At 43.2% G+C, this 12,697-nt stretch overlaps 1 pseudogene; it reads left to right on the top strand.

Annotated features, from left to right (window-relative positions):
- Positions 1 to 727: 727 nt before the first annotated feature.
- On the top strand, positions 728 to 3,535 carry LOC104849197 (annotated as a pseudogene).
- The last annotated feature ends 9,162 nt before the right edge of the window (positions 3,536 to 12,697 follow it).

The raw sequence follows: 12,697 nt of genomic DNA, 5'->3' as shown, positions 1-12,697 counted from the left end.
TCACTGGGTATCTGTACAGATACAGAGACGGTCTTCTTCTTCCCCTTCCTCAATTTCTTCCTTTTCTATTCAGATTGAACCCAGGGGTGTTGGGCCACTGAGTTGTTTTTAAATTTTGAGACAGCATCTCACCAAGTTGCCCAGCCAGCTACCAAGTTGTGATCCTCCTGCCTCAGCCTCCCAAGCAGCTGCATTACAGGAATGTGCCCTGTGCATAACTAGAGATCTTCCTTTGGTTTAAACTTTTGATATCATATGAAGTACATAAAACAGTTTGTGATTTGTTACTCAATATTAGTAAAGTAAAAATGACTTTACCACAATATAATTTTGCATGTAGGACCCATTTTGCCTTTTGTTATTAATTTGAATGCATTAAGGAACACTTTCAGATTCACAGTAAAATCTTATTCCCAAAGTCATTCACTATTTTGCAAGAGTGGACAAAAGAGGTTGTTTTTGTTCAGAAAAATTTAAATCTTGGCCCTGAGTTCAAAGCATTGTACTAAAACTTCAAAATTTCAGTAAAGCCTTTACATTTCCAGTGGCAGGACAAGTCAAGGGATGCATCTTTGATTTCTGACAAAAACTCATGGGACTCATGATTAAGCCTTTGCGAGCAAAGTTCGCTGTTAACAGCACTTGCTCACACGTGTGTGGTGTTTTCAAATGTTTTCTTCAAAGTTCCATGTATAAATAATGCAAGGTCAAAAGCGAGGAAGCTGAAATGGCAGAGACCGGAGAACCAGCAACGCAGCTTCCCCAGGACAAGCGGCCCAGTCTGGGAAATGACAGCGTGGAGAGGAGCCCAAGTGAGGGAGGCTGTTCAGGATCCACAGGGAACAGACAGCGGAGGAGACGGTGTAAGACTTAAAGTCTCACTTCACTCCACGGAGCGTGAACAGCCGAAAGGCCTCCACGATGCTGAGTCCTACAGCCCAAGGATGGCTCCGGAGGCAAGACCCAGGGCCTCACTTCCGGGAGCCATGAACAGCCGAAAAGGCCTCCACGATGCTGGGCCCTAACACCCAGCGAGGCTCCGGGAGCTCGATGGAGAAACGAGAAACCCAGGAGGGAACGCACCAGGCTGGATGGTAAATAGACCTTTATTAGTCTGGCCAGACAGCGCTCCCGGAGCCAGGTGGCTCAGAGAGGCCCCTGCTCAGGGGCTGAGGTCCTTTTTATAAGGTTTTTCTAAACAAAGAGTCAGAACAAGACGCAGATGCATTGCTTATCTTATGCAGGAAATGTTCTGCGTCACCTTTTGACAAACCTTTTGCCCCTGAGCGGGCTGTTGGCCAAGGTAGCCATTAGCATATGGAGAAGCACAGTCTGGCCTGTTAGCATGGAGTCACTTTAGCCTATTCAAGTCTCACAAGGATAGGATTGATACAGAAGAGGAACTGCTGGGCGCTGGGTTGGCAGCCTAAGAGCCGCCAGCCTCGAGGCTAGGTGAAACTAAGCACCGTTTTGCTCACAGCAGCAGAGCTGCATTGGGATGGAAAGAAAAGCAGCAGGGAAATACGCTGGACGCTGCTTTGGAGTGGCCCTTCCGCAGGTACCTCCGGCACCGGCGCGCAGCCACCATGGAGGAGCAGGAGCTGGGGCTGCCACCGCGGGGAAGGGCTGAGGGCGGTGCGGGAGTGGAGAGGGAAGGACAGCCACAAGCAGACGGCGGGCAGTCCGGCTGGGAGGCCCAGCAGTCGGGCTGGGGTGAGCGTGAGGCACCCAGGACCGGAAGCTCACAGGGGCGCCTTGTGCCTCCTGTGAATAGAGCTCTGCATGCTGCACCGCCCTGGGGAGACTGCAGCTTCAGACCCCAGCCTGAGCAGCCCTCTGCCCTGAGCTCTGATCCTTGACCCTTGGGAAGTGGATCGGTGGGAGATGGTACTCTTTTAAGTGACTGGCCCGCTCTCCTGCCCGGGGATGCTGCTGGCAAAGGGAGAGGCTGGGAAGAAGTAGGGGGTTCTCAGCAGAAACAGTGCTGATGACGAGGTGCTAACCCACCACAGCCTGACACTGTCAAGAGTAACGAGGACTCGCTGATTCTTGAGAAGACTCAAAACTGGAGGTCTCAAAAAATGGACCGTACTCTGATTTGCTGTGTCTGTATTGGAAAGACAGTGAGGATGCTGGTGAGACAACTCGGTGTGACAATTGTGGCATTACAGTCCATGCAGGTTGCTATGGAGTTGATGGAGTGACTATTATGAGTTGGGCTTCAGAAAACTCTGCTGCACCTTGGTTTGTGATGCTTGTAAATGTGGTGTCTCTCCTAGCTGTGAACTGGGTCCTAACTGGGATGGAATTGTGGCAGACACAGATGCTGGAGGATGGGTTCGCATTGTCTGCGCCCTCTATGCACCTGGGGTAGCCTTTGGAAATATTGACAAATTGCGACCGGTAACACTAACAGAAATGAACTATTCCAAATACGGTGCCAAGGAACGGAGCTTTGGTGAAGACCCTCGCTTTGCTGGAACCCGGCTTTGCATTAGCTGTGATGCAGGGACGTGCAGAGCCTATTTTCAGGTGACCTGTGCCCAGAAAGAAGGTTTGCTTTCAGAGGTGGCAGCAGAAGAGGATATAGCAGATCCATTTTTTGCCTCTTGTAAGCAACACACAGATGATTTGGACACAAAATGGAAGAGGAAAACCTGCTCTGCTCTGCAATCCTATTGTCTTTGCAAGAGAGAAAAGCAGCTGTGACAAGAAGCATAGGCAAGGATCCATGCCCAGCTTCAGTGTGGTGCCAAGGCAGAACTACCTTGACCCACCAGGCCCCAGGTCTGAGTTCCAAGGGGAAAATGGCCCAGACCCACCGGTGCCCCCTAGTGCTTCAGCTGGTGATAAACTGAGACAGAAAGCAGAACCAGTGGGGATCAGTACAGACATCTTTCCAGGGGACAATTAATTCAGAGAGTAGCTGTAGTGTGGATGGAAGGAGAAAACATAAGCAACCAGCTCTCGCGGCTGACTTTGTGAACTATTACTTTGAGATAAATATGCACATGATTCAAACTCGGGAAAATATGGCTGAACAAAAGAATATAAAGGATAAATTTGAGAGTGAACAAAAGCTTCATGTAGAATCTAATAAGCTGTGTGAATCTTTAGAAGACTGAGAAACTTGAATGGAAGACTTCACAGTGAAGGGCGGGGAATATGGGCCTCACAGGGCAGAGTCACAGGGCAGAGGTTGAACATGGCAGCAGTTGTGCAAGCATCCAAGGAGAGGACACCAAGGAAGGGGAGGAGGCGCAGCACAGACATCTACTCTCCCTGCAGTCATGGCCCAGAAACCTCACCAGATGGGACAAAAATGATCACAGAGGCGGATTAAGGAGTCAGTGAAACACGAGAACAAAATGAACTCACAGATGCATCACCCTTTCTTCAGGGTTTTCTAGATGAGTTTTCTCTCCTTTCTCCTCTCTACTGGTGTATTTTGCCTTTTACTGTAGCTTTCTGCTGCACGGTTCTTGATATAGCTTTTTCTCTCCCTTTTAAATTAATTTTGTAGAAAGTGGTTATCACACAGCACTGAACAGAACCTTACTCTTTTTCCTATTATAAAATCAACTAAGATCTTCAGAATGTAGCTAAAAATATAAAAAGTAAAATAGGCACTATTGCACTGCTTTCATTTAAAAAAGGAAATAGTTAAAAATTAAGAATGTTAAGCATATTGTATACCGAATATATACAATCTCTATTTGTCAATTTATATCTTCATATTAAAGTGAAGGACATTATAGATAAAGATTTAAATTTGGTAACTTTGAAACAAAACAGAGCCCACGGTTTAGGTCAGTGGCACCACACCTGCCTTGCAAGCACAAGGTCCTGAGTTTGATCCCTGGTACCAAAAAAAAAAAAAAGTTTGACTAAAGAGAACTTATTTTATTTTCACTGGGGTGTTGAGACAGTCTCGCTATGTAGCTCAGGCTGGTCTTGAACTCACTACGTAGCCCATGCTGGCCTCAAACTCATGGTGATCCTCCTGCCTCAGCTTCCCCAGGGCTAGGTTTATAGACATTCACCACACACTAAGTCTGAGTTAAAAGATTTTAAGCAGCTAGAGACACTAGTCATATGTTTGAGGAGCTCTCTTGTAATGCGCTGAGGAATACAAGTGTCCGTGGTAGTATCCAGCTTAAAAAAAATTGGTGGCAAAATCTTATTAAAGGTAGGGTAAGACACAGGTTGTGCAGAGTGAGTCTGGGCCAAGTAAGAGTAGGAAAAGAAGAGCACTTTGCAGCATGAGGGCAAGCCGCCGTGGAAGAGTGAGAACAGTGACTGTTTGTCACTGTTTATAGGGTTTTGATGACATCGGACTTAGAACAAAGTGATTTTGTTGTGATACAGCATGGCTTGCCTAACTACAAGCGCTTGTGACTTCGTGGAACTGTTCTAAGAAGGTCTTGGCAGTGACTTTGGTCAGGTTAACATCCATAGCTGCTTTTTCTTCAGTCTCTTCTGGTTTAGTGGCAAGTGCAAGGAAGAGGCTTCTGTGCCACTGACAAGAGCAGCCACGTGGTCAAATTGGGGGAGTTTGTTATTGGGATTTAAATTTTTCTAAATTTTCCTTCATTTTAGCTCACAATCCCTGATTCACGTTTCAGTGTTTGTGTTTCAAAATGTTTATCAAGTCTTGTTTGCTGAAAATTGGTTGGAACTTCCTGCTACCTCTATTCCTTAATTAGAAAAAAAATGAGAAATTTGAATACAGATGGCTTGCTTTTTTGTTTCTCTCTGTGGTTTCTTTCTTCTTTTTCTAGTCCTAGAGACCTTGATCAGTAGAGCTAGGACAAGATGTGAAAACTTACCAGTGTGATTAAATTTTAACACAGTGAAAAATGATTTAAAACCTGGGGCAGCCAGGTGTGGTGGCACACACCTGTAATCCCAGCACTCAGGAGGCTGAGGCAGGAGAATTGCCTGGACTACATAGTGATTTCAAGGCCACCCTAAACTACATAGTGATACCATGTTTAAAAAGAAATCATCAGTGCAACTTGAAGCCCCAAATGGCTTACATAACTCTAGATAGTACCGAAACCCTGCTGATCATCCTAGAATAAAGGTGATTATAAAAAGAGACAAAAAACAAACCAAAAGCAATGAAAACAGACCACAGAAAACCCAGTGAGTACTCTCAAACAAAACCATGGGAATTTTTCTAGATCTGAATTTCAACTCGTGTGAATCAGTGTCTCAAGTGCCCCGCTATAGGTCCAGATGGCTACAGATGGTGAAGGCACTTGCCTCACCACAAATACCACTGGTGACCAGTCAATGGCCCAAAATGTCTTGCAATAGGTCTAAAATGGCCCCAAACAGTAAATGTCATTACCTCACCCAAATGGCACTGTGGAACATCCTAAGACAAAGTACAAATTTGGAGGTAGTAGGTCCCTGGAGTGCACTTTTCTGCAGGAAACCAGGCAGAGTTCATTAGCTCCCTAAACCTTTTTTTCTTTTACCATCAAAAGAGTTTATAGGAAAAGGAAGAAGGTTCCTGGGAGCCAAGTGTCACTCTCAGCTGCTGGAATAACCCTGGGGTCCTGAGCCATGGGTTCAACTAGCCAGGAGCAGTCAGTCCCACCTCACGAGAGACTGCAATGACATGTGCCTCTTAACAGCAAGGACGTATGTCCTCCATGACCACCATAATTGTCACTGGCCACTTAGCCTCAGATGCTCAGGTTCATTTGCTTGCTGTAGACAAAATTAAGGTGATATAGGAGAAATGTAACTCCTGACCTGTTAGATGTCAAATGTGCCTAGACCGTGGTCTCGCAACATTGACGAATGAAGTTACAAACCAATGGAGGAGGCTATAAGGATTTCATTGGAAGCGGAAAGGATAGGAGCTCCTGGATTTCCAGAAGGGGTCCTGAATGGCTTTCTCCCAAGGCCCTCTGTCAAGGGTAATTAAACAGTAAAGTCACAATGTGTGAACAGTGTGGACCAAACTACAAGACTATAGGATTATAAATATAGCTGCCTAGTTCATATCGATCCAATAGGAAAAACATTTGTGTGATTGAGTGTACAGAAAGGAGAGAGGCATTTTTGTGAAGCAACTGGTTCAGATGCTCTGGCCTCCCACAAAGGCATCCGATGCTTATCTGAACTTACTGGGCCAGTGGTGCTCATTAGAGTATAATTGTCAAGTTGGTGCATCCCTTAGGGAGACGTGCAGGCCCTGACATTGTGTCTCCATCTTGCACCTCCAGCCACAATCTTGATGCCTGTGTGTGTGTGTGTGTGCACGCACGCATGCGCGTGTGGGCGCACTGACTTCTTTGAGGGCCCAGCCTATCTCTATGTATTAATGTTTATCTACTTCAGCTGTTTTTAATAAAGGGAAGCCATACCTTTTGGTAAAAAGGACTTATTTAAAGCTAGCTGTGAGGAGATGGAGCGGCCTGTTTGCCTCAGGTCACCATCTCACCAAGTTCAGGTGTTTTGGGGTTATTTATATGTAACAAGCACCAGTTTGGGGGAGAACAGAGTAGAACAGCAAACAGTCTTATCCTAGTTCCATCCCTTCCTGGACACTGACATACTGCATGCTTAACCAAGTGAATGAAAGTGGGGTTGACCTCCTGGTGCCAAGATTTGCAAATTTTGTCCACTTCCCTGAGTGGAGGAGCACTGGGGGAGCCATCTGTGCCCCAGGTCTGAAGAAATTTGGAAGCCGCTTGACCCCAAAGTGTCGCGAGCCGGCGACTCAGAGCACTGTCCAGCAGTGTCTCAAACCTGAAAGAGCAGCGGGGTGGAGATGGGGCAGAGAGAAAGGAAGGACGCCAAGACAGGAGTCTGATCAAGGCGACGTTTATTGCAGGCAAGCATCGGCCTTTTAAAGGAAAAAAACCCACAAACTATTATGGGCTAGGATTACCATAGTAACCTCAACACCTGCTCCACAGAAATGAGAGTTCACACAGGAAAGAGAAAACAGGCTCAACAAAAACAAGTTAACCATACTTGCAACTAATAATCATGATTCCCACAATAGGTGGAGGAACTTAACAAAATGGAGTGACTAAAGTTAACACTTGCAACTAATAACCATGTTTCCCACACCAAAGGAAAAAAAAATCTCACTTATAAAGTATCAAGGCGACTTATTGCAGGCAAGCATCGGCCTTTTAAAGGAAAAAAACCCACAAACTATTATGGGCTAGGATTACCATAGTAACCTCAACACCTGCTCCACAGAAATGAGAGTTCACACAGGAAAGAGAAAACAGGCTCAACAAAAACAAGTTAACCATACTTGCAACTAATAATCATGATTCCCACAATAGGTGGAGGAACTTAACAAAATGGAGTGACTAAAGTTAACACTTGCAACTAATAACCATGTTTCCCACACCAAAGGAAAAAAAAATCTCACTTATAAAGTTCCACCTTGCATTGCTGGTTACAAGTAGAAAGTCAGACATTCACAAGGCATTAATATCCAGTGTGGCTAAAACTAATTGGGAAAAGAGATGTGGCAAGATTCCTGGAGACAGGAGGAAAACAGTTTTCAGAGCCCTGTTGTGAATTTCTCATAAAAATTCAAGCAGGTTTTTGATGGGATGGCCCGAATCTGATGCCAAGTTCGGAAATACGCAAAGGGTAGTCACCGTTCAGGGCTTGTCACCGTGCATCTTCACAGCCCACGCTATGTTGTAGGGAGCATTTTTATTTTTTGCTCAGCCCAAAATTATTCTTCAGACCCCATTTACCCCCTTACCATTCTCTATTTTTCCAACATTTAATAAATGTGAAACTTTGCTGCTGCTTATGCTTGTTTTGTTCAATCTTGGTCTGGGGCAGAAAGGACCTAGAGATACCCTCTCAAAGGAGACTCCAGGACAGCAGACTGTGGCAACGCTCAGACAAGGATACCACGTTCACATAACATCGGTTGTGCCATTTTATTATTCTATATCTAGTTCAGCATTAAGTACTGTTAGTCTCTACCTGTGCAAAATTTATGAATTTTATCATAGTTTTGTATGTGTGGGAGAAAGGAATAAATATGTGGCTTACGTGATTATTAAGATCAGTGTTGTGCTGGAGACAGACATCGGGGTCATTGAAACATGGTCTTTTCAAAGAAGGATGGAGGACTCAGTTTGTTTTTCATCGAAGCAGAACAGGAGCAGTACTGATGTCCAATCAAAGACTCCTGGATGAATAATTTGCCTCCAAACGAGTGGCACCTGAACTGCCCAAGAAGAGCCACCCTCCCAGGTCTACTTTAGCTTGATTCTGGGAAAACATCTGGCTATATTTAGTTCAGGACAAAACACTAGCCTCACACTGTTGGCGACCAGCTCCTACTCCCATCCACAATGGAAATGAAATCAAGGGGCTAAAGGCATCCCTGTCCAGCCCTGTCTGCACCAAGCCTGGGAGTTTCTGCCCCTTTGCAGGAGCTGTGGGCAGAGAGGGTTTGCAGTGAATCCTTGTTATATGCTGAAAATGGGTTGCAATCTCTGAATTCCCCACAAATCCCCCTGGATTTCTAATATCCCTTCAGTTTGACTTCCTGGAGAAGACTGTGACCATGGCCTGTGGAGGAGGGCACAGCAGAGGAAAACAACAAAGCATTAGATGGAAGGCACTTAATCTGGCCGGGCCTGGCCTCCAGGCTGCACGTCACCCGAGGGCGTCAAACAAAGGGATCGCTCTGGCATTCTGACACTGAACACATAAGGTAATGCAGTCCATATGGAGTGGGCCAATAAAAGTGCAACTGCAATGGCAGAATTTAAAACAGCTTGCAAAGAATTATCTATCCTGGTTTGGGTTGTAGAAGTGGAAAAATTTTTAAATCTTGTAGATCTGGAAGCAGCCTCTTCTCTGTGTCTTGTTATTCAGCCAGCCTGGATGCCCATTCACAGATGAGCAGAAAAGAAAAATGGGACAGCCTGGGCAGGAAAGTGCCTCCTTGGATTCCTAGCATGCTGAGAAGCTGAGGCACAAGTATCAAGAATTCATACTCCACCTGGGAAACTTAACAACTGATGAGGCTTTTTCTCATTAAAAAAAAAAAAGATAAATAACTCTGAGTTAAAACCCTGGGTTCAATCTGCAGCACTGAAAATGATGTGGTGTGTCTATAATGGAATAGTATTCAATAAAGGAAATTGAGATGATGTTATTTGCTAAAAAAAATGGGCAGTACTGTGCACTTTCATGAAGATAGTGCAATATCACATGTTGTGAAAAATGCAAAATATGAATTAAGGGGTAAATAGAAGAGAGGGAGTAGAAAAAAGGGGCAGACATTTTGGAGAGGGGAATTTTTATGTATGTAAACCCTAGGAAATCTTTCATGAATAAGTCTTCACGTGGTAATCCTGAAGCTATCCACATTGGGAGAAACCCCTATGGGTGTAAGCAATGTGGAAAAGCTTTCACCTCTTGCTGTTCTTTTCAAAGATAGGAACAACCTCACACTGGGGAGAAACCCTATAAATGGATGCAATGTGGGAAAGCTTTCAGCATACGTGGTTATTTTTTAAAAAATACGAAAGAACTCACACTGAAAAGAGACCCTATGTATGTAGGCAATGTGGGAAAGCTTTCAGACAATAGAGTAATTGTCAAAAATGTAAAAGAACTCACTCTAGGGAGAAACCCTCTATTTGTAAGCAATGTGGGAAAGCTTTCAGCACATGTGGTGACTGTCAAAACTAGAAAAACTCACACCAGGGAGAGACCCTATGTGTGTAAGCAATACAGAAAAGTTTTCAACACACATCATGATTGTGAAAAATTTGAACGCACTCACAATATGGAGAAACCCTATGTATGTTAGCAATGTGGGAAAGCTTTCAGCATAACTGATTGTCAAAGACATGAACAAACTTCCACTGGAGGGAGGGGGCCCCCTACATATGTAAGCAGTATGGAAAAGCTTTCAGCACACACAGTAGTTGTTGAATAGATGAGAGGAATCACACAAGTTAGAAACTCTATTTATGTAAGCAATATGGAACAGCCTTCAGTTACTCTGGAAGTCAACCTAGACATTAAAAAATTAAGAAAGAAAATTTTGAATATATATATATATAATGTATATATATAATTATATATACATTAAAAATTAAAAATTTTTTTGAATATATATATATATGGCTTGCAGACATGAAAGGACAGTGTAGAGAAGCAATTTTTTATATTAAATATAAAAAAACTGTACAATACACAAGTACCATTATATACCTAAGGAAATTCATAGCAGAATCTGAACACGTATGGACAATGTGGAAAATGTTTTATTTTTCTCAGTGTGTTCAAGTACATGACAGTCTTCTGTGAGGGGAGGGCATACGTATGCAATAAATGTGGAAAACACTTCAAGTTTTCTACTTACCCTGAAAACTGTGGGAGAATCTCCACTGAAGTGAAAGCCTATGTGGGAGAGGTGGGGAAGCCTGGTTTCGATTCTCGTAATGTCAGAAAGCAAGCTCAAACTCAAAAATGAGATTCATCGTATACACAGAATGCGAGGAAGGCCAGCAATAGGTGTGTTAGTAATGAGATGCACTGTTGTAAAGCACACACCCAGGGACAGTCTTCCTCCAGTTTATCTATGGGTTAACACACTGGTGAGGTCAGAAAGGGCATAAGAATGTTAAATTCAGAACAGCAAAGCACCTTGCATCCAAATCTCCATTGTATGCCATCCATGGCCTCAGCTGACTGGATAAAGTGAAGTTTATTCCTACGCTGAAATTTTATCGAGACTTTGAAACAACAAAAGCCCGCCTTTGGGACAATGTGGATTATATGAGGTCATTAAATGAAATACATGGGGCACAGACACAGCTCGATCACATTTGTTTTTAGCTTTTAAAATGGACAACTTTACAGAAGCAGAGAGGACGGCGATTGGGTTGGGATGGGGAAACTGCGATGTGCTACAGAAAGCCCAGTGTTTCTCTTGAGCACACAAATGGGGATCATCTTATAGGGACCACAGTGAATAACGCAACCCCACATCAAACGATAATTTGCTACACGTTTCCAGTCTTTTCCCATATATCCAAGAGATAATTGTATTAAGTGATGTAAATGCTAACTAGGAAGAAAGCAATAATTTCACAACATAAGCACAGCAACAAATTGTACCGTGCACTTTCAATATATGATTGTGCTATATTTTTGGTTTTGTGAAATCAATTGAATTTAGCAAAAATAATGTCTGTGGTTTCATGAGGTGTCCAAAGGGTCTCTCCTTTCTTCAGTTTTTACAAATGCTATGTGGTTTGCACTCTATTTCCAAAAGTTTTCTAGTGAAATTTATATTTGATTCACTGGAAATGTAAAATGATTTTTTTAGGATATAATTCAAAAACAATTGACATTATCCTATTTTGACAGAACCTTGTTATGTATATGTTCGGAAAACTTTCTACATTTTAAAAGCACTTCAGCTTTTTTGTCTGATTTAACTAACATGTCTTCAAGTTGTATCCACTTTTCAACAAGCATCTTTAACTCATCCTTCATAGCCAACTGATATTACATCAGGTATGGATAAGGCATTTTCTCCATCCATCTGTTAATGATTCTATATGGTGAGACAGAGGTAGCTCTCGGGCAAATGGGAAGGGAATCAGGAGGTCAGGACTGGGCGGAAGAGGCAGAAGATGGAATGTAAGAAGATTTCATGTCATACGTGTGCACCAGTTACCCACAATGAACGTAGTTTCTATCTGTTGCAAACATGAACTAAGTGATGGCAATAATATTGGGGGGGTTTTCTTGGGGAGGATGGAGACAGGTTCTTGCCATGTAGTTCAGGCTGGCCTTAATCTCACTACGTAGCCTGAGCTGGCGTCAGTCCCAGTGCTCGTCCTGCCTCAGCCTCCTACTATGCCTCGTGATAATAGTATTAATGATGATGATGAAATGGGCTAAGAGGATCTAGAACTAGAGGAGGAGTGGTGGGTGGGGAAGGGAACAGAAGGGAAAGAAAACATTAGCTCCCTGGGCCTACTCTAAAACGAATGTGAACATTGTGTACTTCAAGAATGTAGTCATTCAAATAATTAATATTTAAATATTTAGAAATTTTTTTTTCTGCTTCCTAAAGGCTTATCATCAAAAGAGGCATTGAAATTTCATTTAAAGATGACTTCAGGTCTCTGGAAACCAATCTTGTGGCAGATTTCTTTCATTTCAAATCTTTGTCATAGGCTCCAACTAAATGAGTTGACACTGCCTGATTTAAGTAGCAACCCGTTGTATGAACTTCCATTGGTTACCCATGGCAGTGATGACGTGATCTTGCGAGGGAGAGGAAGTAGGTATACACAGGAAGTAGGTATACACATTAACCAGGATGAATTTGTATGTATGTATCTTTCAGGTTGCATTGACAAATCTGGGTTTTACCATGACTAATGATATACCAAACTATTCACCAAAATACATTCATAATTTATAGAGCATAATTTATAATGCACTGTAGCCAAACTAACCAAAATGCCATAGTATTGTTCACATTAAGGAATGTGAGGTTTAGCTAATCCAGCATCAAGGCCCTGATAAATATCTTAAGACTTCATTTACAGGTGGTGACTCCTAGATGTGTTCTCACTCGACAGGGGGTTGGACAAGCTGTCTGAGTGTATATATGTCAGTTTTTAGAGCTCTTAACTCATGATGCAAACAATTA

Source organism: Fukomys damarensis, unplaced genomic scaffold (genome assembly GCF_012274545.1).
Source record: "Fukomys damarensis isolate Sample0158 unplaced genomic scaffold, DMR_v1.0_HiC HiC_scaffold_4, whole genome shotgun sequence".
NCBI classification, from domain to species: Eukaryota; Metazoa; Chordata; class Mammalia; order Rodentia; family Bathyergidae; genus Fukomys; species Fukomys damarensis.
This window is presented reverse-complemented; position numbering and strand designations above follow the sequence as displayed.